We start from the raw sequence: 26,194 nt of genomic DNA on the forward strand, positions 1-26,194 counted from the left end.
TTTTATAGATGAGGAAATGGAGGCTTAAGTGGTTAAGGTCACCAGCTGGTTAGAGGTTTTAACTTAGGTCTGCCTCATATCAAATGCAGTTATTTTCCCAGATACTCACACTCAGTCCAGATGCAGCAACCACAATCAATTCGAAGACCAATGCAATCGGAGACAGACCAATTCAAAGTTAACTGCAATATTTCGGGAGCCCCCAGCTGATCAGGACCTTGGATAGCTCCAGGTGCCTCTGAGTTGATTGGCTCCACGATGCTGACCGCAGTGCATTCCTAGATTCTCATAGGCCCACACTGGACAGATCCCTCCCACTCCAACCCGGAAGCCGTTGAAGGGCTAGCATCTGCTGCTGTAAGTGGGCCTTTAGTTACAGGACACTGTCAGATGTCTGGGGGCCTTTTGGGGAAGGAGGCGTGCTGGAGGTTCTCAGGTCATGAAGCGGGGTGTTAGTCTTCTTGGATATTCCAGTGGGCATCTCCTCTTCTAGGTGCAGTCTAAGGTCCTAATTAGTAAGGTGTACCTTAGTGAAGAGTTCTCAGTGGAATAATACACGTTTCCAGCTGCATCCCACCAGTTTATAAAATAATTATTTGTGGCATTATCATTTTCCATCTTCACAACAGCCCTGTAAATAAACTATTACCCTCATGGTGCAGATAAGGAAACAGAGGCTCAAAAACAGTAGATGACCTGTCCAAAGTCACACAGCTAAGAAATCTCAGAGCTGAAACTTAAACCCTGGTGATCATTATACCAAGTTGCCACATCTCATATAAACAGACCACATTGCCTTCCATTAAGCATATTACATTTATCTTAATTATGTTTACTTGATGCTTGGAAATTTTGTTTTGAGAGCCACCTGTAAATATGACCATACTCCATCACATTTTCAGGATTCAAACATCATTTGTTAATCGACACAAATGAAGATTGCTTAATGGAATAAAATCCAAACTCCTTTCCATAGCCTACAAGGCTCTATGTGAACTGACCCCTGCCCAGCAATCTGACCTCGTCTCTTATTGCTGTCCCCTTTGAGCACCATACTCTAGCCACATCAAGCTCCCTGCTGCTCCTCGAACCCACCACGTTCATTCCCAACTTGGCACTTTTCACTGACTGGGTCCTCTGCCTGGAATTCTCTCCTCTCAGATCTTTGTAAGCTGCCTGCTTGTCACTCAGCTCTCAGCTCAAAGGTCCCCTCTGCAGAGAGGCCCTCCCTGACTACCCAAGCTAAGTAGCCTCTATTCACTAAACCACATCACCTTGCTCTTTATCCTTCCCAGCACAGACACCTGCCAGCACCTTAAAGACCCATTTAAAGCAGAAGACCCCAGCCCTTCAATGGCTTCCAGGTCGAGGTGGGAGGGATCTGTTCATGGCAAACTGAAACAACTGAGTTGATTTAGTAGTGCATTTTCTTTCTCTCCTATTTAGAACCAAAGTTCTATGAGGGCAGGGACTCTGTGGGTATGGACATCACTGTCTTTCCAGCATCGTGTGCAGTGCAGACACCTAATAAATGTTTGCTGAAGGAATAAACTTCATAATCTGTCTCATGCAGTGACCACAAATTTAGATTTTGCATGTCTCCAATGTGTCTCTGATTTCTTCAAGGGAGATGCCAAGGCTTTGAAATCAAAGTTCTTAGAACATTTTTAGTAGCATGCCCCATATAACAGATGCAGAGGGAGAAGCTGTCACTGTAGAATGGTTAAGGATCACTTTAGTAGCAATCAAAAAAGCTCATATTTCTTCAAAGAGGAAAACAAAAAGTCCCAGACAGGATTGTGAATTCCTTGGCGTTTGCTCCTCCCTGGCTTAGTTTCAAAAGAGAACCAGGGTTTCCTGAAGAGGGGCTCAAATTATTCTGAAGGGCCACTTCTCTCTGTCCTTTAAGATGAAAACTCTAGAGTCAGCTGCCAGCAGCAGCTCAGGGATGGGAGAAACACACAGTCAAGAAAATCTTTCCCAAACGAAGGAGGCTGCAGGGAGCCAGAGAGCTCTGATGTGTGTGGCTTCCCCCAGGCACACTCTCTATGAGGAATTCTTAGCAAACCAGGGCACGTGGCACACCACAGGCAAGTACGCGTGCACACACACAGGCACACACACACGCAGGTGCACACGCACACAGGCACACACGCACACAGGCACACACCCAGGCACACACAGGTGCGCACACACACAGGGCCACACCCACACCCACACACACACAGGCACACAGGCACAGGCACACATACACGCACACACACATGCACAGGCAAACAGGTACACACAGGCACACACACAGGGCCACACACACACGCACACACACAGGCACACAGGCACAGGCACACATACATGCACACACACATGCACAGGCAAACAGGTACACACAGGCACATACACACAGGCGCACACACAGGCACATACACACAGGCACACACACACACAGGCAAACACACACACAGGCACAGGCACCTAGGCACACATACAGAGAGGCACATACACACAGGCACAGAGGCACACACACAGACTCAGGCACAGTGTCTCAGGACTTCTATCGGCCCCTTCTGCAGGGAGTTGCAGGCATGGCAGGGAAGTTAGGGGGAGCCCCTAGGTTAAGAAGGAAAGAAGGAGGAAACCACGAGCAGAGCTAAAGGAGGGACGAGTAACTGGCCATCAAGCCATCCCCAAATATTTGCCAAGTGCCCCCTCACCCCTATAGCCAGCTGTGTGGCAGCTGAATGACATGGTTCAGAATGTCAGGTCTGGAGCCAGACTTAGTGGGTTTGAATCTCGGTTCTACCTCTTGCTAGCTGTGACCTCTGATAACTTATGGCAAAGCTCTGTGCCTCAGTTTCCCCATTTGCTGAAAGAAAACAACAATAATAGTATCTATTGCATGTAAGTAAACTCTACATACATTTCAGCTGCTGCAGTTTGTTTTTTATTGTTGCCATCGTCCTGAAGCCTTTGAGCCTTGGTCACCTCCTCTGTTAAATGGCCCTCAAGCTACCACCCCTCAAAAGGACATGACAAGGATTAAATTGGAAGAGGACATCATCTATTGGGTAAACATCACATTTCGGGGGCCAATTTGAACAGGATGCTGGATTAAACTCCAAGTTGGGCTACTGGGGGGCAGGAACATGGACAACACTGTTTCTACTCAAAGGCAGATATCAGGGGAAGGTAAGTGATGAGACAAACAGGAAAAGACCCCTCAGAACACAAAAGTCTCATGGGAATTCAGGGAAGGGACAGGATTCTCCGAGAGGTATTCCAGAAAGGCCTCACAAAGAAGTGAACTGAGCATAATTTGAGGTAAATGAAGCTTGCTGCAGGGGTATGTGAAGAACGTGGTACCTCCGTAGTGATTAAAAACAGGATGTAAGGGCTAGAGTCCCTGGGTTCAAATTCCAGTTTCTCTGCTTCCAAACTGTGTGCCCTTGAGCAAATGGCTTAACGTCAACTGTGCCTCAGTTTACTCACCTGTGAAGTGGAGGTAATTACAGTACTTTCATTGGTTGTTACCAAGATTAAGAGGGATAACACAAGTTATACATGTAGCCTAACATCACAAGCTTTGTGCTCTTAAGTGACAAAATTTGGAGGGAATACAAAGAAGTGTGGCTTCTACCCCTCCCAACCATGCACCCTCCTGAGAAAAAGAGAATGCCACCCTGAGGCTACAGGGATTTAAAATGAATGACCCTCAACTTCCTCTGCAACTTACTCTAGACGGCTTCTTACCTTTGAGCTTTCACCCCTGCACTCCCCACACCTACTTAAGCTCTAGGAGGATCTCTGGTTGAGTAGATCAAAGTAAACAAGGAAGCGAGCAAACACACGGAAACCTGAGTCTGCACGGAATAAGTGTTTGCTGATTGACTGCATAAATGCATTTAACCAAGAGGAGGGCATTTCCAAGGTAGCTTCTCAATCCTAGAAACAACTGAGCAGGGTTGATGACCTGCATGCAGTCCCCAGCCTGGAGCACACACCAAGGGGACACAGATGTGGCACCTGTTCTCTCAGCCATGGATCTAATAAGACGTTTATTTTATCCCCTTCAGGGAAAAGCATATCTGATAACAGGTAAGTGATCCCACCTGCCATGTGTTACTGCCCCGGCCCTCTGCCCAGGCCTGCAGTAACAATTGGCTTCAGAGAGGGACCCAGTGCCCAGGATCATATTCCATTTTCCCAGGGGGAGCGGAAGCAAGCCCTGAATCCTTGGGGCCTTAGTCCACACTCTGTGAGGCTAGTAGAGGAGACCCAAACATGTAGCTCAGGCAGCTCCCTGGCCCTGCTGAATAACCTTCAGTAGCTACCCACGGCCTTCAGAACAGTCTGGAGGCTGGGTGTGGGTTTGACAGGTCTCCGCCTACCCCACACCCCTGGGCTTCACCTGTTTCACTGCTTCTCGCCATTGGTTCCCAGAATTGGCCTCGCCCTCCTGAGCACTCCACCTTTGGCTCTTCTGTCCCAGGTAGACTCCTGCTCATGCTCCCGGACCCTCCTCTTCACTAGGAAGCTTTCCCCTCCCTGCAGGGGCTCCCTCCAGCCCCCACATCACCTTGTTCCCCCAGTGCACTCTAATTTAATGTCTTTCACCTGGATTGAGTGCCCCTGGAGGGCAGGTATGGCGCCAGCTTCATTTCTGTACCCTCAGCACTGTCCAGCACGGGCCCGCCACCGAATCTGACAGGGGCTCAGGGAACCTCTCCCAACTGGACGAGCTCCAGCATCGTGGAGTTCACAGTGGACTTTGACACCATGAAATTAGGTCACATTTTTAGGTGGAGTCTTTGCCCCCACGTATTACCTAAGTGTATTCATTCAACTGTGACTGAGTACGTGATCTGTGCCAGAACTGTGTGAGAAAAATAAAGCCCTGTGCTCATGGAGCTCGTGTTCTATAAAGGGGTGGGGGGTGGGGCGGCAGGCAAGAATTCAAATGGATAAACAAGATCATTTTTGATCGAGGAGGAACGTAGTACGTGGGGTGGAAGGCGATTACCTGGATTCTGGAGGGCTTCTTTGAGAAGAAGACATTTGAGATAACACGGAACCAAGGGGAAGGTGGGAGAGGTAGCTTGTGCTAGGCTTTCCCACAGGTCTTTCAATTCAGAGTTTCGTCTGTACCGCCTTGCTGAACAGTGCACCGTTTCTGTGCAAGAAACCACCAGGTGGTAGGAGCAGAGTATTGGAGAGCAGAGGGGCTGGGGCTGGTGGGGGGCCATGGGGGCCACACCCCTTCACTGCCCTCTACTAGCTCTGCCCTGAGCCCCTGCTGGGCCTGTGTAAAATCAGAAAATATCTTTCTCTTGGCCTAGGGGTTTCATTTCCCAAGTGTGTCCCCAGAAGTGCTGTTAACCGGATGCCCAAGGAGAGCTGACACCTTACAGGGTGGATTCCTCTACACTGTGCAGTAACCCATTGCTGACTGGCAGCCAGTCACCTGCCCCCAGGCTCTGTGCCCGCCCCTTGCTCACCATTTTCTGGCTGGACAGAGTCCAGACATCGGACTTCCATCTACCCTATGTCGTCTCCCCCTACCAGCCTGGAGCTGAGGGTGAGGGCAGCTTGCTCAGCCCTAGCAGCTGCATATTTAATTAAAATGGAATCACAGTTCACCCAGGAACCATGGGGTAAAACAAAAGGCCCTTTCACGGCAAGAACTGGCTCTGCTTACAGGCATTGGCCATGGATTTACTCACAAGCCTCTGGTTTCAAACTCCAGACGGGGCTGGTGCTCTGGTTCCCAATCAGTGGGATCTGCCGCCCCCTCCCTGCCCCTGGCCCGGCAGTGCTGACTCTGGCTTGCACAGGGGCCCTCTGCCCAGTTGAGGGCCTGCCTGCAACTGTCCTGAGGGCACCTGGGGATCACTCACCTTGCTTCCCAGAAAACCAACCTTTTCCCTCCCTGCAGAGGGCTGAGTGAGGGCATGGGGAGGGGGATGAGCTGGAATGAGGGGGTTGACCATAGAAAACACATGGCGGCCAGGCAAAAGCCCAGATGAAGTGTTTGGGGCAGGGCAAGACTAAGAAGTCCCCGGGAAAGAGGTCGGGTGTATGGTTGTGACTCACCACCCAGCAACACCCCAGCTTCCAATACCTGGACATTCTCGGAGCCTACAAAACCAGGAAGCCCAGGGTGCCAGCCAGGAGACCCCCGTGGGTCTGTGAGCCTACTGTGCACCAGGCCCGGCCTTGCGGGCTCGCCCTGCTGAGATCTCTCAAGAATCTCTGAGGACAGAGGGGATAGTGTGCCAAGTGTGGCAAAGGGCAGGAGAGTGGCCACTCTCTAGGCAAAAAAGAAGAAGGTGTCCCCAGAGGCCATGATTGGTGCCCAGGGTGAGCCAGAACACTCCAGGAACACTCAGAATTGGCACAGAGGAGTCCAGTTTGGTCATACCCTGAGTCCTGGGCCCATAATAAGGGGGGCAGCCACCTGGTCCCTGGGACAGGCTCCAATTGTGGCTTATTCAGCCTCAACCCCCTGAGCGGAGGAATAACACGGGGAGGGAGGCCTTGCCTGAGTCAGAGGCCTTGGATCTGGCCTGGCTGTGCCCCAGGCTGGCTGTGAGAGTCTCCCCTTGCTGGGCCTCGGTTACCTCATTTATAAATGGAGGTCATAATTTGAACCCCTGATTGTGGAGGAACAGTGAGTTAGAAGGTCTCTAAGACCTGTTCAGCCTGGCATTCTCTGTCTGTCTCAGTCATTTAGTACAATTCTGGCTCCCAGTCTTCCCCCAGGCACCTCCTCATTAAGACTGGTGGCTCACCAGAGCCTGGCAGGGAAGGACCCCGGGGAGGGGAACGCCCAGGAGCCTGCATGTACCCAGAGCAGCTCACACCTGACATCAGCAAGAACTATGGGGGAGACCCACACCTTAGAACTTGGGCAGGGCCCAAATGGAGGCCCCTGGAGTTCAGGGCTGAGGGGAGCCCCACTAGAAGCCATCCCCCAAGTCCCTTCCAGCCACGGCCCTCCTCCCTACCCTCTTTCTTATTTGTCTTCATTTCCCCCCAGCTAAGCCTGCTCTTGGGCACATAATTCATTAATATGGGATTAAAGGGATCCAGGCTGCCTAATCCTGAACATGACCCTGGACAACCTGAGGCTCAGTGGTGAAGAAGGCCCAGGATGTCCTCCCCGCGCCTGCAGAGGAAGAGCTGAGGCTCCAGCGGCTCTCCTGGCAGCCAGAGGCAGTGCTGGGTTGAAGCCCCCTCGGAGCCCCCTCCCCACCTCCTGCCCCGGCCTCTGCCCCCTCCCTGCCCTCATCAAAATAGAGAAAGCACTGAAAAATTCTCACTCCTTTGGTCACAGAATGTGGGGGTCTGTTCTGGAATCCCACCCACTCTTCACCCCCTTTTTTCTCCTTGTCGGGCTGCTCACATCCCTGGACTTTCCCAGACTCTGCCGTTGTGGAAGTTTCTAAGATGACAGCTGGCTTTCCACAGAGTGTGTCCTTAGACCATGATGCTCAGAGAAGGGATTTCAGGCCACACAGTCAGGACATGGTGCCTGCATCCTTTCATTCTTGGGAGGTTGTCTCAGGGAGAAAAGACCTGCCTCAGGGTTAATGTGCCTTGAACACCTCTGACCTTCTCCCTCCTAACAGAGACACAGAGCAGAACTCAGGCAGCGGCAGTGAGGTGGAATTTAATCATAGGATGATTTTTATTTCTTTGTATTTATTTTAATGCTTAGCTCCTGTTGATGACAAGTGATATTATAAACCCCTTAATTGCATTAAAAAGTTTCTTTTAAAGAGAACATAATCAGGTAAAATGGTGAACTGATGAAAACAAGACTAAATGCGTAATCGCGTGGGTTGTTTACAGATAAAAACAAATGACTGAAGTTGGAGGGAAACTGACATGGAGGGCAAACTCCACCCTTCACAGGTGGATAAAGCATTTGCCCAAGGTGAGCTCCTGGCACACTGGGCTTTGAACTGGGCCACACCTGGTACCACACCTCAGAGCCTCCCTCCTCCTCCACTTTTGGGGCTGTTTCATTTCTCTTCTCTCTGAACTGAGCCTCCTTCTTTTCTTAACTTCTCAGCACCCTCTCTTTCACTTTCTCCCACATCCCCTCTGTTCTCTCAAGGCTGTGAAGCCCTATTTAAGGCCATCCTTCCACTGACCAAGAGGCAGAAACCTGAACTGGTGAGAAACGATGATGAGGTGTGTCAGGAAGAACTCAGACCCCGCATCCAGCCCTGGTGGATGTTCAGCCTCTTAAGCTGAGCAAGCCTACAGCAGCAGTTCACCTTCTCTGGGCCTGGCTTCATTTCCTTGGTAAGAAAATAATAACTTCATCCCCCTGGGGTAGAGGCCTAAATGAGCCGATGCCTCTAAAATGCCTAGCGCGGTGCCTGGTGTGTTTGGCAGATGCTCGATACACGTCAGTTCTCTAACAGAATCGTTTCTTTTCAAAAGGATCACAGCATTGCTGTGAGTGTCCTTGGTATGTTCAGTGACATTCTTGACAGCAGATGAGGAGTCTTAAAATCGCTTTAAAAATAGAGAAGTAGTCATTTATAATTTGTACACTCATTGTTGGAATGCAAATGATGCTGCTAAAAGCCTGCTCTCCTAAGTGGGCTTGTTAAACCGTCAATCTGCTTAGCAAACCCTTTTCTTCTGTCAAGTGCAGGTAAGAACCCTCTTGCAAGTGTTCAGGATAACAGAGTTCAGACCTAGCTCCTGGAAATGAGATTTTATTGATGTGGTTACTGTGGGGCCCCGGTAACCCAGCTGTTCTCTACCGTCTGTTCCTCCTTCCCCAGCTACCCAGATCATGGGGGTAGGGCTAAGAAAAATGAATCAGAGCTGAGGTGTTCACAGATCTTCGTTCTGGCATTACATATCAATCCACCTTCTCCTTCAGTCTTTCCAGGAAAAAAACCCAAATCTAAGCCCAACAAATAGACTTAACTCTCAGACGACAGAGCAACCACAAAGGAAATGAAGATCTTTTGGGTCCCTGGAGGAGGGTAAGACCCAGTCTGGGTGGAGGTATCTTTCTGTCTTCAGCCCTCCCTCCCCTGAGAGATATATGTTTGACTGGGTGGCAGGTCTTCCCTTGGGTGTCCCACAGGCATCTAAACTTAACATGGTCCAAGCTAGAGTTATCACCCCTCCTCCCTCTGCCTCCATACTTTTCTCCTCCCAGATGCCCCATCTTGGTGACAAACACCACTGAGTTGCCCAGGTGGGTCAGGGAGCTGGCAGGCACCTTGGCCTCACCTCTCTCACACTCTCCAAGTCAATCTCTGCATAAATTTGACCCTTCTAGGATCTCTCCTCTCCTCTCACCCCATAGCCATGGCCCAGGTCACCATCACCTTCTGCCTGGAGCCCTGTTAAGACATCCACCCACCTCCCTAGCTGCCGTCTCTTCTCTCCAAGCCAGCCTCCACATGGCAGGTGGGCTAAAGTCATACAACACACTTCCCATTGTTTCACTTCTCTGCCCCAAACCTCACAGACTCCCCTAACCTTCCGGATGAAGTCCAAACTCCCTAACTCCTCTGCAGACCAAGTATTGATTGGGTGCTTCTTGTGGGCCAGGTCTTGGCCCCCAGCTATCAGACACAAGCCTGTCTGCACAGAGTCTGGAATCCATAGCTTCTCATATCACCTACCACCACCTGCCCCACGGTTGGGTCTAAACTAGGACTGCAAACTGGCAGCCCCCTTCTATTCTGTTTGGTTTTCCCAGTGTTGGCTCAGTGTTTTGAAGTCAAGAGATTCCACATAAAAACCTGGGTCCCTGACATCTCTGGAAAACTTGGAAGACCAGGTAACACTAGGCCAGCTTCTCTTCATATTAATAATTGCATGGAGCAGAGTCCTACTTCCCTTTAGAGCCATCAAGCCCTTTCCAGTTGGCCACAGTCTCCACCACTCCATATTGTCTTATACCCAGCCTACTTTTTTCACAGCTTGTGGGTGTGGGGCCTGTGGATATTAAAACCTGCTCCCCCTCCTCCATGTACAGCTTTCCCAGTGCATTCAACTGTTCTTGTTCTGAGCTTTAGCCCCTGCTGATCCCTCCTCCTGGAATGCCCTTTTTACCCTGTCTATTAAAAGTGCTCCTGCTGCTTTTAATAGAATGTGCCACAGCCTTCTGTGTCCCCACTGTACAGACATCCTTCCAAGCATCTATTGCACCAAAGCATCCTCGTTTATTAATACTTCCATCTCTGCCACTAGAGTATGAGCCCACTCCACATCTCTAGGGAATAACACACTAACTACGTCACAAAATGGGTCTTCAGGAAATTGTTCATGGGTGATGGGCAGATGCTGACAGTAACAAGAAAATAGTGACAACAATACTAGCCTATGTGCTGGGCTCCAGGCGAAGCATTTCCATATGTGCTCTCATTTAATGCTCAACAGAGCTCAATGTGGGATGCTAGTATCATCTCTATTCTACATATGGAAAGACTGAGGCTGGAGCCCAGGGTCTGATTCCAAAGCTGGCCTATTCACCATCCCTGGGCAATAGCCTCCTTGCCTCTGTTAGGCTCAAAGTCTTTCTTTTTTCCCGCCTGACAAGTCATGGACCAGAGAGGGCAGGCTGGGGGGAAACTGGGGAATAGTTCTGGGAACCAGAGCTGGGGCTCCTTAGCTTGTCAGGAAATAAAGACCTAAGAACAGTTTGTGAGGCTGGAGCTGGAGGATTGCTTGAGGCCAGCATTTCGAGACTAGCCTGGCCAACACACTGGGACCCTATCTTTACAGTTTTTTGTTTTTTTTTTTTTTTTGAGACAGAGTCTCACTCTGTCACCCAGGTGGGAGTGCAGTGGTGCAATATTGGCTCACTGCAACCTCCGCCTCCCAGGTTCAAGTGATTCTCCTGCCTCAGCCTCCTGAGTAGCTGGGACTACAGGCACGCACCACCATGCCTAGCTAATTTTTGTATTTTTAGTAGAGATGAGGTTTCACCATGTTGGCCAGGCTGTTCTTGAACTCCTGACCTCAAGTGATCTGCCTGCCTCAGCCTCCCAAAGTGCTGGGATTACAGGCGTGAGCCACCGTGCCCTCTACATTTTTTTTTTTAATTAGTTGGCTGTGGTGGTATGCACCTGTGGTCTCAGCTACCCTGGAGGCTGAGATGGGAGGTTTGCTTGAGTCCAGAAGTTCAAGGCTGCAGCGAGCTACGATCGTTCCACCGCACTCCAGCCTCGGTGCAGAGCAAGACTTTAATCTCTAAAAACAAAAACAAAAACAAAAAAACAACCTAAGGACTCGGGTTGCTGTTTCCAGTGGAGGAGTTCAGTGTTCAATCTGGGCTCTGCCGCTTGTGATCTGCAGGAGACCCCCGGTGAGATAACCCAGCTCTCTGAGCCTCAGTTTTCTCATCTATAAAATGAGGGTAGTACTGTACCCATATACTCCAGGGCCAGAGTGTATGTGAGAGGAGGCAATGCATGTCAAGAGCCTGGCTTGTGTTTAATAGATGGTGGCAATGACTCTTAGCAGAGTCCTTGGGCAAAGCTGTAGTCTGCACCATCTAACCCCAAGATCTCAGCCCCTGACCAGGGGGGTGGAGATAAAAGCCAGGATTAAGGTCCTTTGCTAGTCTTTGGTGAAGTAGGGAGTGCAAGACTTCCAATCCTCCTGGCTTGTATATTGGGTTGGAGGTCCAGTTCCCTTACTTAGTTAACTCTGGAAGTCAGTCTGAATCCTGTGGGTGGACATGTGTGCAGCGGAGATACACATGTGCATGCAGGGGAGTTTTGGGGATGTGTATCTGTGTGTCTGTGCCAGGTAAATGTGTCTACTTTTACAACGGTTTGGAGCACTAATGTGTGTGTCCGTGTGTATGTGTGTTTTACACACCTGCTTATGTGTAAGACCTTTCCCCATATTCCTATCCATTCCTCCCTAAGTCTCCTTCAGTCACTGCTGTATCCCCAGGGCCTGGCACATAGTAGGTGCTCAGTAAACGTAAGTGTAATGACGGAGTCTAAACACACACACACACACACACACACACACACAGAGGGAGAGGGGGAGGGGGGGAGAGAGAGAGAGAGAGAGAGAGAGAGAGAGAGAGAGACTGTTCCCATCAACCTTTGTCTTAAAAACATTTAATTTGGCAACTCAGGTATGAATCTCATACTGTTTTTAAATGTTCTATCTTTTCGAACTTCACACAGAGACAAGATGTGGCACTGGCTTGGCGGTCGGCAGGAAGCTGGTTGACCACGTACTGGCTGTGTGACACTGGCCAGTTGCTTCCCCTCTCTGATCCACTTGTGTGAGGGTTGAATAAGCCCAGGCAGTGGAAAGCCCAGAACAGAGCCTGAAACAGTGGAGGAAGCTGCAAAGGAAGTTGTTTAGTTGCAGTACTTCCAACCAGGAATCCCCCACAAAGCTGGGCACTCCCAGACCTCCAGCCCTGGACCTTAGAAACCATTGCTCCCTGACATTTCCATTTCTCCTAAGCCAAGGTCTTTTCCAAAGCCAGGCAGAGTCCCTGGACTCCCTGGAGAGGGGTCAGTGGTGAGCCAAGGCAGTGCCCCGTTAGCCATCCCCCAGGTATCCCTGACCCCTGCACACCTGGCACCCTGGCCAGGACACAGAACCTTTCTAAATGATCCATTTCTAGGGTAGGCTCTGCACCACTAACCTGCTCAGTGGCATTGCCATTCAATACCTGAAAAATCTGTCCACACTAGGGACATGGCACGCACTTTCCACACTTGCACTTAGATGGAAAGGGGGTGCAACCCCAAGCAGCGAGGGCCAAGCTAAGCCTGCTGTAGGTGCAGGGTGAGATCTTTCTGTTTGAGTGTGGCAGCTATCACAAGTTCAGTGACCACATGTAGATTTGAAGGGTGTGTGGATGATAAATCTGGCATTGACTCAGCATCACCAGGGTTTACCATGAAGCTTGCTAGGGCAGGGGTCTGGGGGTGATACTATATCGAAGTCAGGTCCCAGTGTGACCAGATTTGACCTTATGACCTCCCTCCCTCTCTCTTCCACCCGCTCCTTCTCCCCTTGTCCCCTCTCTCATCAAAAGGCAGCATCACCCACCCAGGCCCCACTGTCCACTTTGAAATCATCCCTGACACTTCCTTTTCCTTCACGATTGACCCTTGTCACTCAAACTCGGAAAACAGCAGAGCTGTCCCCTGCTGTCCACCTCCTGACTCCACTGCCTTGGTCTAAGCACTGGCCTCTATGATTTTTAAGTCATAGCTTTCTTCTCTGGAAGGTCCCTGTCTCCCTCCTCACTCCATCCACACTGTAGTTTTCTAAGATGCAAAGCTGACCACATCAAGCCCCCATTATAAAGTCTGCAGTGCCACTGGGCATGGTGGCTTGTGCCTGTAGTCCCAGCTACTGGGGAGGCTGAGGTGGGAGGATCACTTGAGCCCAGGAGTTTGAAGCTGCAGTGAGCTATGATTGTGCCACTGCACTCCAGCCTGGGCCACATAGTGAGACATTACCTCTTAACAAAAAAATTAAAAAATTAAAAAATTAAAATCTTCAGTGTCTCTCACCTGTCTGTAAGACCAAGACCAAGTCCTGACTCCCTCAACTGGCCTTGGAGGCCTTTGGTGATGAGGCCCTGTCAGTGATGAGCCTCTGCTGGCTCTCTGCAGCCTCTGCTCAGACTGCCGAGCCCGTCACCACATACGATCACATTTTGTATGTTCAAATCTCTTTGCAGTCACTCATAAGATTTTGGCTGCCCTTTGTTCCCTGAAGAACTCTTATTCATCTGCCAAGACCTGGTTGAAATGGCCCCTCATCTGTAAAATCTTCTCCAGCACCCTGAGGCCCCACTGGCCTCTTCCTCCCCTGGCCAGACCCTCTCTTATCACACCTCACATGGTACTACAGTTATCTAAGCAACCATTCTCCTGGCAAGACTAGGGGCGCTGCTGGGGAGAGGCCTATTTCAGTCCTACTAAATCCCCTGGTGCCTAGCAGGGAGCTGGCGTGCACAAGGCCCTCAATAAACATCTGGTAAAAAATGAGGGAAGGAGCTCAGGTCCTTTGGGGAAGTCCTATAACCCCCTTGCCTTGACTGCAAGCCAACAGCAACCTTCCTTCCCCGGAATTCCGGGCCACCTCGAGTTTTGGCAGAGCCAAGTCCTGCCGCTGCTTCACGGAATGAGCAGGAACGGACTCTGAGCTGTTTCCTCCTCCAATCGAAACAGCCATAGCCCTGGCACCAACAGCTCTATCAGCTCTGTCTCAGGACCCCGTGGCTCCACTGCACCCACATCCCTCACTTACCCTCCTGGGTGTGTACCAGGCAAGCTGTAACCCAGGAGCAGGCCTCTCCTGTGCCCTGGGCTCTGGGACTCTGGGCTGAGGGTCTGGAGGGCAGGGAGCTGTCTGGAACTCTGGCTGCCAGCAGCAGGGCAGAGACACAGAGAGCCTCTGCTGCAGAGCCCACAGCCGCCCCCACCCATGACTGCGGCTCTGGCAGCCGCAAGGAGCCTCCCGGCATCGATCAGCCCTGCTACTCCAAGCCTCCTCGGTGCGCCTGGCTGAAGCCGGGAGCTTTCCAAGTGTGTGTAAAAAGAAAGAAAATGAAAGAAAGTCAGCCAACAGAGGCCATTGGTGGGGGTTGGATGGTAAAGCACTTGCCAGTATAGAAATGCCACTGGATGGGCAGCGGGAGATCCTCTGACAGGTGTGTGCAAGGGGAGGCCTACCTGGAGGTCCAGGTAACTGAGGGTTAACCCTTTAAGAGCCAGCTCCTCTGCCAACTAGGTTTTGGGTCTTGTCTTGTTTTAATGGGAATGCATACAAAATCACAAGGTGCAGCAGCCCTCACTGGTACTCTCAGCATCTTTAGATGGCTCAGGGCTGATGAGGTGGACATCACTGTCATCCTAAGGGGCTGGGGCACTGCAGTGTCTCTGACCAATTCATGGGGGGAGTGGGCTGTTTGGCCTGGCACTAAGTGACCCTTCAAGGACTGCAGCTCCCTCTCTCCCATCCTCGGCCACAATGGGGCTTCTGATGTCACCTCATCATCTCCATTTCCATCAATGGGCTCATCGCAGCCCTGGAAAAATCCTGACTCAGTCTGACCATTCCTGGTTCCTTTGCTCCTTCCTGTTTCTCTTTTTGTCTTCTTGTGCTTCTCATACACATATACATATACACACACACACACACACACACACACACACACACATATATACATATATATATATATGACAGGAAAAAATATATATCGTGTGTGTGTGTAAAAATATTTTTTTATCTGGCCCACTATTCCAAGCTCTGGCATTGGAGGTCTGATGATCACATTGCTTGGAGCCGAAGGGCATGAGCCTTTCTTCCAACCCTAGATGGGTTGGAAGAAAGTGCAGCTCACTCACGGCTGGCCTCTAGATCACAGATACTATCCATCCCAGTTCCCCACCCCCAATTTTTGAGCCCCTTTCAAATACACGTGTGCCCAGGCACAGCAGGATGTCATGCCTTCGAGGCGGCATCACTAAGCATTTTTCTGCTTCTAGCTGCTTCTCCTCCCCAGCCCACTCACCCCCAGAATCTGCAACTAAACCCCTAACATATTCACTGCATGAGGTGAATGGAGTAGTGGGGTCATGGACTTCCAGGTAAAGTGATGGAATGATAGGTTCCAAATTAAGAATGTTCTTGGCCTTGTTCAATCTTCAAGTTTCCTTCTTGCAAGCAAAAGTGAGCCTCCATCCTCCCAAATCCACATATCTTCCTGGGTCTCATCCCTCTCCCCATCTCTTTTCCTTTTCCCCTCCCTTCATATCTCTCTCCTCTGCTTTCATGCTATAAAGATTTGGGAAGGAAATATCAACACATGCTGGAGGGAACCTTAGGCTGGTCTCTCTGGGTCTCGGTCTACCCCTCTGAGAACTGGGAGGCATGGAAGAGCCCTGCAGCCCTGGCATGCCGTGCAACTGTGTCAAGCCCAGCAGAGGCTGGAGAGCTTCACTCGGTGACCACACAAGGTTATAACAGTGCATCCTGCCCGGCTGGGCTCGCTGACAGTCCCTCTCAGCAGGCAACCCGCAGCCTGACTCAACCAGGATGCACCCATTCCACAGATGAGAAACCAGAACCTGAGGGCTCGCAGGGGTGTCTCCATAGATCAGAGACATTTCCAAATCAAACAGCTCCAAATCCACCCTCAGCAGGCACCGTCTGCCTGCACCCCTCTGCCTGTTAGAACGGGTGGTTCCCACCACTCCTGAATGAGGGTGTGACTCCCGGTTTTGGGGGGACATTTCTTCGTAGTGCTTTCTCCCCAAATGTTGTTTTAGGTCATAATTACGCTCCCTGGCAGGGGTGGGCAAGCCCCTCTGACCCTGTTTAAAGACAAGGACCTGTGAGGGCTGCGAGCAGGGGCACCTCCCTGGCCTGGGCATGTTTGGCGTTGGGATGTGGCTGCGGAGAGCTTGGGCAGAGGGGTGTGGGAAAGTATTGGCAAAGGTCAGGGATACATCGGTGTCGTCCAGCCTCCACTCCTCTCCCCTCGAGCTCTCTCTTGCTTCAGTCCTGTCCACCGACATCTGCACTCTCCCCTGGCCAGAGGAAGGCAGCCCAAGGGGTCAAGGAGCTCCCTGAGCCTACACCATCAGTGACATGTACTTGGGGGGCACTGGGTCCCTCTTTTGAGCGACTCACATGGGACTCACGTGTTCCACTTCTTCTCTGACTGGGTCCTCACCCAGGATGTCCCAAACTCACATAGGCTTCTCTTGTGTTTCAGTCCTCATTTCTGCCCGTCTCCTCTCCCTACCGAACTTTGCCTATAGACATCCTTTCCCAGCGTCATTCACTTCTAACTCTGGCAATTCCTAAGAGTGTGACGTTGGACCAGGGACTCCACCTCTCTAAGCCTTAGTTTTCTCACCTGTAAAATGGAGACACCACCAGTGTCATAAGTGTTAGATAGGAGAATGCATTTCAGGGGCCCAGCATGTTCCCAGGTACACAGAAGATGCTCAACAGAAATAGCTATGGTTGTTACGCCTATCCTGATTATCCCCAGTCAGAAATGGTTTCTCCTGTCTACATTTCTGCCGGCCAGCATCGCATTTTACACTCTCTGTTCTAGAGTATTATCCCCAGTTAGAAATGGTTTCTCCTGTCTACATTTCTGCCGGCCAGCATCGCATTTTACACTCTCTGTTCTAGAGTATGGATGGCGACTCCCATCTCTCCTCTCCAACCACACTCTGAGCTTCCAGAAGACACCTACAACTCCTGGCTCAGCACTGGGCACACGGCAGGTGTTGCATATGCTCTCTGGCCACCAGGTGTGCTATGACACCTGTGCTATGAAAGCTCCCACTTTAACCCCTCCCCAGGTCCCCAGCCCCTCTGGGCTCTTCGCTCCCTATCTCTGCTTCCTCACTAACCGTTCCCACCTTGGTCCTCTTCAATTAGCTTTTGTCATCTCCCCTTTCCAGAAGCCACTCAGCTCAAGATTACTGTGGCCCTCATCTTGCCAAGTCCAGAGGCCATTTCTTGGTCCTCCCCTTCTTGGCCTGTAGCAGCATTTGACACTGCTGCTCACCCTTCCTTGCAAAGCACTTGCCTGGGGACCCCTGCGTACTCCCTTGGTTCTCCTCCTACCTCTCTGGCCCCTCCTCCTCTATTTGCTTTTCTGACCCTTCCTGTCCCCACTACTAAGTGTGGGACACTTCAAGGCATAGCTGTGGGCTCTTTTTTTTTTTCTCCCTAAAGACACTGGCTTCCTCAGTTATCCAGCCCCATGGCTTTAAATATGATCTATATACTGATATCTCCCTGAGCTGCAGAGTCATAACTCCAACTGCCTATGCCACATTTCCACTTTGATATCTAATGAACATTTTAAAGTTAACACATCCACACCATTACCCTCCGTTTTCCTGTACCAAACCTATTGCCCCCTCTCTGGTCTTCTGCTAGTCTTAGTAAATAGCACCAGCCTCCAACTGGTTATATGGTTGTATAATAAAAATTTGACAGGCTTTCGTCCCTGGTTCCTGGAAGGCAAACTCTAACTCCTTGGAAATTCCCACATGGTAGGAGTATCTTTGTTATTCATGAACCCCTTAGACTTTATGCTAAGAGATGAGATGAGTCAGGATGGGGGCTGGGCACCAGAAGGAACAACCATGCCGTTACAGAGTTGGGGCTTTGAGCCAGCCTGGCCTCTGCCGAGGGGAGGGGGCTGAAGATTGAGTTCAGTCTCATGGCTGATGATTCAATCAATCATGTCTATGTGATGAGGCTCTAATAAAAACTCTGGACACCAAAGCTCAGTGGAGTTTCTGGTTGGTGAACACAATGATGTTCCTGGGAGGTGATGTGCCTTGATTTCATGCCCTGAAAAATGTGTGGGAGCTCTGTGTTCAGGGCCCTTCCAGACCTCACCCTGTGTGTGGCTGGTCCTGATTTGTATCCTTCATAGCAAAATGGTAATCATCAAAGCGGCACTTCTCTGAGTTTGGTGAGTCATTCTAGTGAATTATCAAACCAGAGGGGGTTGTGGGAACCCCTGAGTTTGTTGCCAGCTGGTCAGAACTGCAGGCAGCTTGAGGACCCTCCTGGTAGTTGGCGTCTAAGTGGGGGCAGTCTTATTGCGGACTGTGCCCTTTAACTTGTGGGGTCTGCATTAGCTCTGGGTGATTAGTGCCCTTGATGACTTATAAAACACCATTGGTGTCAAAACACACCCCATCACCTTTGATTCTTCTTTTTCCTTCTAATCTCACCCCCAGTGTGAGAGTAGGTCAGGTCAGCTCAACTGTCACAGCTGTTTGGAACACAGCCACTTCTCTCCTCCACTGCCACTGTCCTGGCCCAGCTGCCATCATCTCTTACCCGGATAATGGTAACATTCTCCCTGCTTCTGCCCTTGCCCCCTGCAGCAGACTCTCCAAACAGCAGCTTGGGGAGCCTGTATCCCCCACCCAGCCCACTCAAGACCCTCGAGTGCCCCACCTCCCCTGGAATTAAGGCACAGCCCCTTACCCAGCTCTCTGACCTCACCGCTCACTTCTCCCTCCCCTGTGCTGTCCTTTGCCTTCCTGGCTTCCTTGATGTTCCCCAAACATCCCAAGCTTCAGCCTGCCTCAGGCTTTTGCTTGTCCCTTTCCCTGGAATGTTGTTCTTGGTTTTCATTCCCTCATTCCAGCCTGAAAGGTCACCTCCTCCAAGAAGCCTTCCCTGAGCACCTTATATAAAGTAGCCCCTCCCCCTCTCTCCTCTCACCCAGCTGTATTCTCCTTGACAGCCTTTACGGCATATTACATATGCATTTGTTTATTTGATTATTGTCAGTCTCCCTTAGGAGAATGTCAGCTCCCTGAAGGCAGGAACCACGTCTACTTTGTTCACTGCTGTATTCCTAGTGTTTGGCTCCGTAAGTATTTGCTGAATGAATGAATAAATTACATGCCACAAAGAAAACTGGCCAGCTGGAAGAGGTATCATATAAATGATCTGGTACCTCATGGAACGTTTTGCTTTCCAGCTGGTTGTTATAAGGATTTATTTACACAGATGTGGCAGGAATCGCTGTAGGGCTGTGCAGTTTCAACAGCTTGAGCTCAAGAGAAAAAGTGCTTTGTTAGTAGGTAACAAACAGATGCTCTGAAAGCACAATGCGCCAGGTCATTTCCTTCAAAAATCACAAGATTAAACACAGAAACACAAATGAGAAAAATACATTGAATTTGCAGTCTCGTGACTTGAGTTTTAATCTTTTCTCCCGCACCGTAGTTGGGTGAGCTTTGGCAAGTGGCCTCCCCTCCCTGTGCCTCAGTTTTGTTGTCTGTAGAGTGGGGATAATGGTAATACCACTGACCTATGTCCCAGAGTGGCTGTGAGGGTTCTATGAGAGGCAGAATGGAAGCAGGCCCACAGGACTTTATTTGGTTGACTCCCTTGCTAACATCTACCAGAGCACGGAGTCCCAAGACATTTAGGCAAGAAATAAAGAGTCAGTACCAAGTAGACCTCTAGGAATAGTGACCAATTTTCAGTCTCCCAGAAAAGCTGCTGAGAGAAGAGAATTTGCTATAAGAGAATAAGAGAAAAATGCTGAAACCAAGTTGTCATATGTCATGGGGCTGTTTTCTCAATCAACTGTCCCCTCAATTCCAGGATCTCATGCACGGTCCTGGATTCTACCCTGTGAGTAGAGTGAGAAGCATTGGAGACACGGAAGCTGAGCATCACTTGGACACAGAGAACAGGGGGCTGGTGGGATCAGAGGCCAGAGGTGAAGGCAGGAAGCACCCTAAGCCACTATTGTCAGGAGAGCTTGGATTTTAGCCTCAGGACATCAGGAAGCTACTGGAGGGTTACAGTCAGGGAGTGATGCGAGCAGATCTGTGTTTTCAAAGGACCTGTCTGGTTGCTGCCATGGGGTGGGTGATCAGGGACAGGTGTAGGAGCGGGAGCAACCAGGAGGCTGACCCAGTGGTCTAGGCAAGACATGGTGGTGACCTGGATTTTGTGATGTCCCCAGGAGTAGATAGAAGACAATGACAGTCAAGACATGAGCAGAAATGAAGGGAGGGTCAAGGATGACTCCAAGTTTTGGATTTAGGCAAAGACACGAAGCAAGACATTTGCAGAGATATTTGAGGGTAACTTTGCCACACTCTCACCTTATACTGAGCTCCAACAGTCCAACGGCCAGCCCCTCAGAGTGGTTTTGACCCACAGTGATCTAAGAAGGTCAGCTGACAAGGGACAGAAGGACCTTTAAGCCAGTGTCAAGGTCCACAGAGGTGAAGCTTTGTTTCTGCTAAACTCAGCAACCATCACCATCCACATCCAACTTGCTCATCCTAGTCCTTCTCTCCACCACTGATTTTATAAATCAAAATCACTTTGGAGTTGATGCTAAGAAAAATTATTTTTTATATTCAGATTTTAATGTCCAGAAGCCCATTTCAACTATCAAATTGTTTATCTCTAACTCACTTCTTCTCACTTCATGAGAGTTTCTTAGTAAAATTAATGTTTTCAGGATGAACTATTTTGCTATGGCCTTGAGCAGCCACTCTGTGGTGGATGGGCTCAGCTGGGATGGTTGTACTGTTGCTTCTGGGTCTTGCTGGGAAGGTAAGGTGGTAACCAAGTGCACCACCTACTTAGGTGTCTGCATCACACCTCTCCAGAGATTTATTAAGGATGGAGACATGAGTTTTCCTTCCACACTTACCTCCCTCCCCTGATCCCACTACAGTTCCAAGTTCAGTGCTCTGCAAAATAAATGGTCTCAGTTGCCAGGAACAAGCTGTCCCTGTTATAGCCTGAATTGTGTCCCCCAAATTCATATGGTGAAACCCTAACAGCTGCCACTTCAGAATGGGACTATATTTGGATATAGGGTTTTTAAAGATGTGATTAAGTTAAAATGAAGTCGTTAAGGTGGGCCCTTATTCAATCTGACTGGTGTCTTTATAAGAAAAAATTTGAGCACAGACATATTCGGGAGGTGAGGATATAGGAGAAGTCAGCTGTCTAGGAGCCAAAGAGAGAGGACTCAGAGGAAACCAGCCCTGCCAACACCTTGGTCTTAAACTTCTATCCTCTAGAACTGTGAGAAATGAATCTGTCGTTTAAGCCCTCCAGTCTGTGGCACTTTGTTATGGCAGCCCTAACATGAATACATGAATACAGCCCCAAAGCCAGCTCCCTCAGAACTGCAGCTCCAGGGACAGAAGGAAGACTATGTGACATTGACCTTGGCTTTGAATAAAAAAATTTGTTTTTGAGAAAAAGAGCACTTTAGAATGAAAAGTGCCAACATAACCATTTTTCTTATACAGCTGACTAGCAAAATGCATACACACACACACACACGCACACACACACACACATTGGTGGGGGCAGAGGATTTTTTCTTAACTCTAACTCCTCTTTGTGATTATATAAACAGTGAACATTCCACTGGGGGAAATTTAGAAAGTGCAGAAAAGCACAAAGAAAAAAACAAGTCACCTGTTATCCTCCCACACTTTTGTATCTGTTTCTTCTATCTTCTCTTTCTCTCTCTCCCCACTTCTTTCTCTCTTGCTTACTTCTGTTTTTGTCTACCTATTTAAAAAAATACAGTTTAATTTTGGCAAATTGCCTTTTCACTTAATACTGAAATGTGAACATTTTCTCCTCCATTATTAAAAATTCATCTCAAACAGTTTCGATGGCTGCCCAGAATCTTCCTTCTGCGATCTATATTGCCACTACTGACTCCCAGTTCCCTGCTGCTGGCCATTGGCATTGTTTCCTATTGTTAACTAATATAAATACTGCTGTGATACACATCCTTGTAGATCAATCTTTGTATACATTTTGGGTTATTTCCTCAGGGCAAATGTCCTAGAAGTGAAATTACTAGTTCCTTATATTTTGAAAGAGGAAACTTTTTAAAAGCCTTTAAAACTTTCTAGTAGGTTATGCCACTTTCAGGGGTATAACAATTTCTCATCACACATATTAAAAGATTCCCAGGGTTTCTGTTATAATTTTAGATAAAATAAAAAGAAACAAACAAAATAAAACCCAGTCTACCTGCCTATAGTCAATACAAGAAAGTGACAGCCATCCCCAGCTAAAATGAAGTTGCCCTTCAGGTGAAAGCCTGTTTACTTAGGAAGGGAAGGAAAGGAGGTGGCCTCGCTGTTTTCTCAGCATTCTGTGGAGTGGACACCCATCTTACAGGTGAAGAAATGAAGGCACAAACGGGTAGAGTCACCCACATGCCCAAGGCCATGCATAGCTTGAGAAGGAAGCAGTCAGGATTGAAATTCAGTTTTGCCTGTCTCCAAAGACCAAGAGCTTAGCCGTTATTCCAGAGGGTCTGAGAGTGCTGGTCTTCACGCAGGGACAAGCTGCTGAGCAGGGCAGCAGCAGGACGGCTCCCAGATCCAGCCCTGGTGTCCTGTTCTGCCTTCCCATCTTGCCAGCAACATGAGTGTGCAGGACCAGGAAGACGCAAAGCTGGCGTGTGCCCCAAGGGAGCACGAGCTGGTGTGGCCCACCTGGCCCTCACCAGGTGACGGCCAACATGCCCACCTGGCCATTTGCTCATCTGGGACACAAACCCTTATCGCTGTGTTGACCCCACTAGAATAGCCACAGCTGTGTAACAGCCCAGACAAGGATGCACTAATGAGACTGTGTCTAAGAAAATACATATATAGATAAAAGCAGGAAGGAGAGCAAAAATACCGCAAACATGCCATGGCAGGGAAGTGAAATTATGAATACATTATTTTATCCATTGTCCAGTCTTTTACAAACGTAAGGTTATTTCTGCAGGGATATGGTGGCAAAACAAGGTATTTGAAGTCAGATGGACTGGGTTCCAGTCCTGCGTCTTAATGGTCAAGTGACTTTGAGCAAGTCACTTCACTTCTCTGAGCCTCAGTCTCCTCGCCTGCAGAACGGGGATAATCATTGCGTCTTGTTCTCAGGATGAACCTATGTAAGAGGTGAACCTTAGTACCGTGCCTGGCACATGGTAGGGCACGGCAAATACCAGTTCCCACGCAAATTAGCACCTCACTGAGCCCCAGGCATGAACAAGGAGACAAGGCCCTGCCTTGGGAGGAGCTGAGTGTGGAGAGGAAGAGACAAGGCTATCGAGGTGATGAGCAGTGGAACAGAAGTGACAGATCAAGTCCACATTATTTTCAGAAAATTATCATGCTTTGGGTCTTTAGCTCACGGCAGCAGCAAAATCGGAGGAGGAAGCATGCTTCGCCCCTGCCAGCTCTTTAGTCTCTCCCCAGCATCACCTTTTGCTTTTCCACCAAAAGGTACCCACGCCCCAGCTCCCAGAGCCCTGCTGTCTTCTGGAGCCAATCTGGTCAGATCACTACTACAACACACATGTATGCCCATGGGTTTCTAGACCTCCCCAGAGAGCACTTGGGAAAAAACCATGAAAGAAACATGTGCTTATTACGTAAAACTTAGAAAACACAGAAAACCCAAATTGCCCATAATCTCTAAACTTAGAAGTAACCACAGCTAACCTATAGATGATATTTTGATGGAAGCTTTCAAGGTTTCTTCCCCATCCTCTTCCAAGGAGTGACAAGCACGGTGGTGATTTGGGCACTGTGACAGGTTTGCAGGGAGGGGGTGTTGGGTGGGGCAGGCTCTCTCTTGTCAAACCTTGGAGCAGTGGCTAATTCAGCCTAGGAGGGAAGCCAGTTCCACACACACCCACCCCCAAGGCTGTCAGGGAAACGCCACCCAGGAGCCACTGGCAGGGGATCCTCTGTGGCCCATTCCAGAGAACTGCCAGATAGTCCCCCAGGGTAAAGTGGCTGTGTCTCCTAAGACTTGTTTGTAAACAGATGGTTCAGAGCCTCAAGCTTGTTTTCTCAGGGACACCATGATGGTGAGGGTTTCAGGCTAGCCCATAGTGGCCCCATCAACCCAAGACAGGGGCCAAAGACTGTGGCCCCAGAGCTAGCTCAATTCAAAAGGCCAGTGAGCTCCAAGGACCTCTGCAGGCTCCCAGGCCCCATCCAGGCTTCCCCTTCTCAAGGCTTCAAACCGAAAACGCCCCTCAGTGGACTGACCTCAGGGAGATAGTAATTGAAAAACCATCTGATGGCGTTAAAAGATACTGACGTGTAAATAACAGATATGACAGCCACAGAGCCCACACAGGAATATTGCTCTTTATCTCAAAAGGACATTTAGTAAGCCAAGCGCACTTCTCTTTTGGTGGAATATCACACCAAGGTAAAGTGGCAATGCGTAGGCGCTGCGAGGACAGGGGAGGCGGTCACCGGCTGGAAATAAGCCCGAACTGCAGCTTTCAGACCTGCTTCTGCCTTTACTCCTCCTCTACTAATAGAAGGAGTTTTTGAAAGCCACTGCTGAGGGCTTCAGTTTTGGGAAGTGGGCTAGGGAGGCTGGGTGTTGGGTAGTTGGGGTGGATGATTTCGCAGAGAGGCGGTTTGCAAACTGGGCGTTTCTAAATCAAGGCTGCCAGAAGCTCTGGGTGCACACAGATGCTAGTGGGCTTCTACGGGTGCCCCCAGGTGAACCAGGGCTCATGGCTCTCACACTCACCATCTGCTTGGGGGTTCACAGTCCACGCTCTAAGTGCAGGGAACCCTAAGAGAAAACGAGAGCAGAAAAGCACGTTAAGGGGGCTTGTATTTTCCAAGTCACAAACTGGGGGCCAGGGATTCAGATCTGACTGAAACAGTTTTAAACCTACTGTTTGAGCCAATCCCAGTATAGAAACCAGAGGATTTCATGCAAAGTCAGGCTTTCTGGCTCCGCTGGGGAGGGCTGCACCTCTGGGCCAGGTGCCAGCAGGATGGGCTCCCCTCTGCTCTGGTGTCTGATGCTGTGACCTGCACAGCTCAGTTGCGCCTCCTTCCTGGAGACAAATCTCCCAGGCTTGGCTGGGCATCCTCCCCTCTTTGCTGGATCCAGACATACAAACTGGGAACTCTGGAGGAAGACGGCTGGGCTTGTCCCTTAGAGAAATCAAGGGTGAGAAGGTAAAGTCAGGCTCTGGGCAAAGTCTGGGGTTGGGGCCCTTTGCAATATCCCTGGCCTGTGGCTCTGGGGACTGAATCAGTCAGGGACTTGGGGGTATCCCTGTCATTTGAGGAGGGTTTAAGGGAGGAACTCTACAAAGGTGTGGCAGGAGTAGGGAAACCTGGAAGGACGGTGCAGCTCCCGGGACAAGTGAAAGCAGCGGGGATTCCTTTCCCGCACCCCTAGTCCTGAAGGAGATGGGAGGATGGGGTGGCTTCCAGAGAGGGCTGTGCAGAGCAGATGCTTGATGGGAGCTGTCACCTGTGATCAAAGCATCCAGCCAGCCCAAGGTACCCTGACCCTGAGGGAGGGAGTTGGGAGGCTACACATACTCTAACTTCTCTCCCGGTCACTCTATATCTCACCAGAGCTTCTCATTGGCCAAACCTAACATGAAGCCAGAGGGAGAGGGAGCCCATTTGTGCAGCCCCTACCAGCCACCTCCCTGGACACACAGCAGGCAGGATACCAGTGCTGAGCAGATCCTGAGGGGCAAATGGCAGGCGTCCGGCACAGTAGCCCTGCCTACCTGTGTCCTACTCACTCACAGGGTTCACACCCTCAGGCCCCAATCCAGGGCTAACCAGGTCCTGAGAAGTGTCTGAAGGCTCCATTCTACCTCACTGACTAT

The 26,194-nt window shown here is 49.9% G+C and overlaps 1 protein-coding gene across 10 annotated transcripts in view; it reads right to left on the reverse strand.

The window, feature by feature from the left end:
- Positions 1–26,194, reverse strand: part of ATP2B2 (ATPase plasma membrane Ca2+ transporting 2) — a 385,217-nt gene that overhangs the window by 271,952 nt on the left and 87,071 nt on the right. For 8 of the 10 annotated variants that reach the window (XM_031009131.3, XM_031009128.3, XM_031009127.3 and 5 more), the window contains exon 2: positions 25,084–25,128. The exons of 1 other annotated variant lie outside the window; for it this stretch is intronic. The gene's annotated coding sequence lies outside the window, so the exon portion shown is untranslated. Of the gene's footprint in view, positions 1–21,990; positions 22,087–25,083; positions 25,129–26,194 lie in introns of all 10 variants that reach the window. One more of the 10 variants, XM_055383609.2, reaches the window with a different exon arrangement.

The sequence above is a fragment of the Gorilla gorilla genome, chromosome 2 (assembly GCF_029281585.2).
Source record: "Gorilla gorilla gorilla isolate KB3781 chromosome 2, NHGRI_mGorGor1-v2.1_pri, whole genome shotgun sequence".
Classification (NCBI taxonomy): Eukaryota; Metazoa; Chordata; class Mammalia; order Primates; family Hominidae; genus Gorilla; species Gorilla gorilla.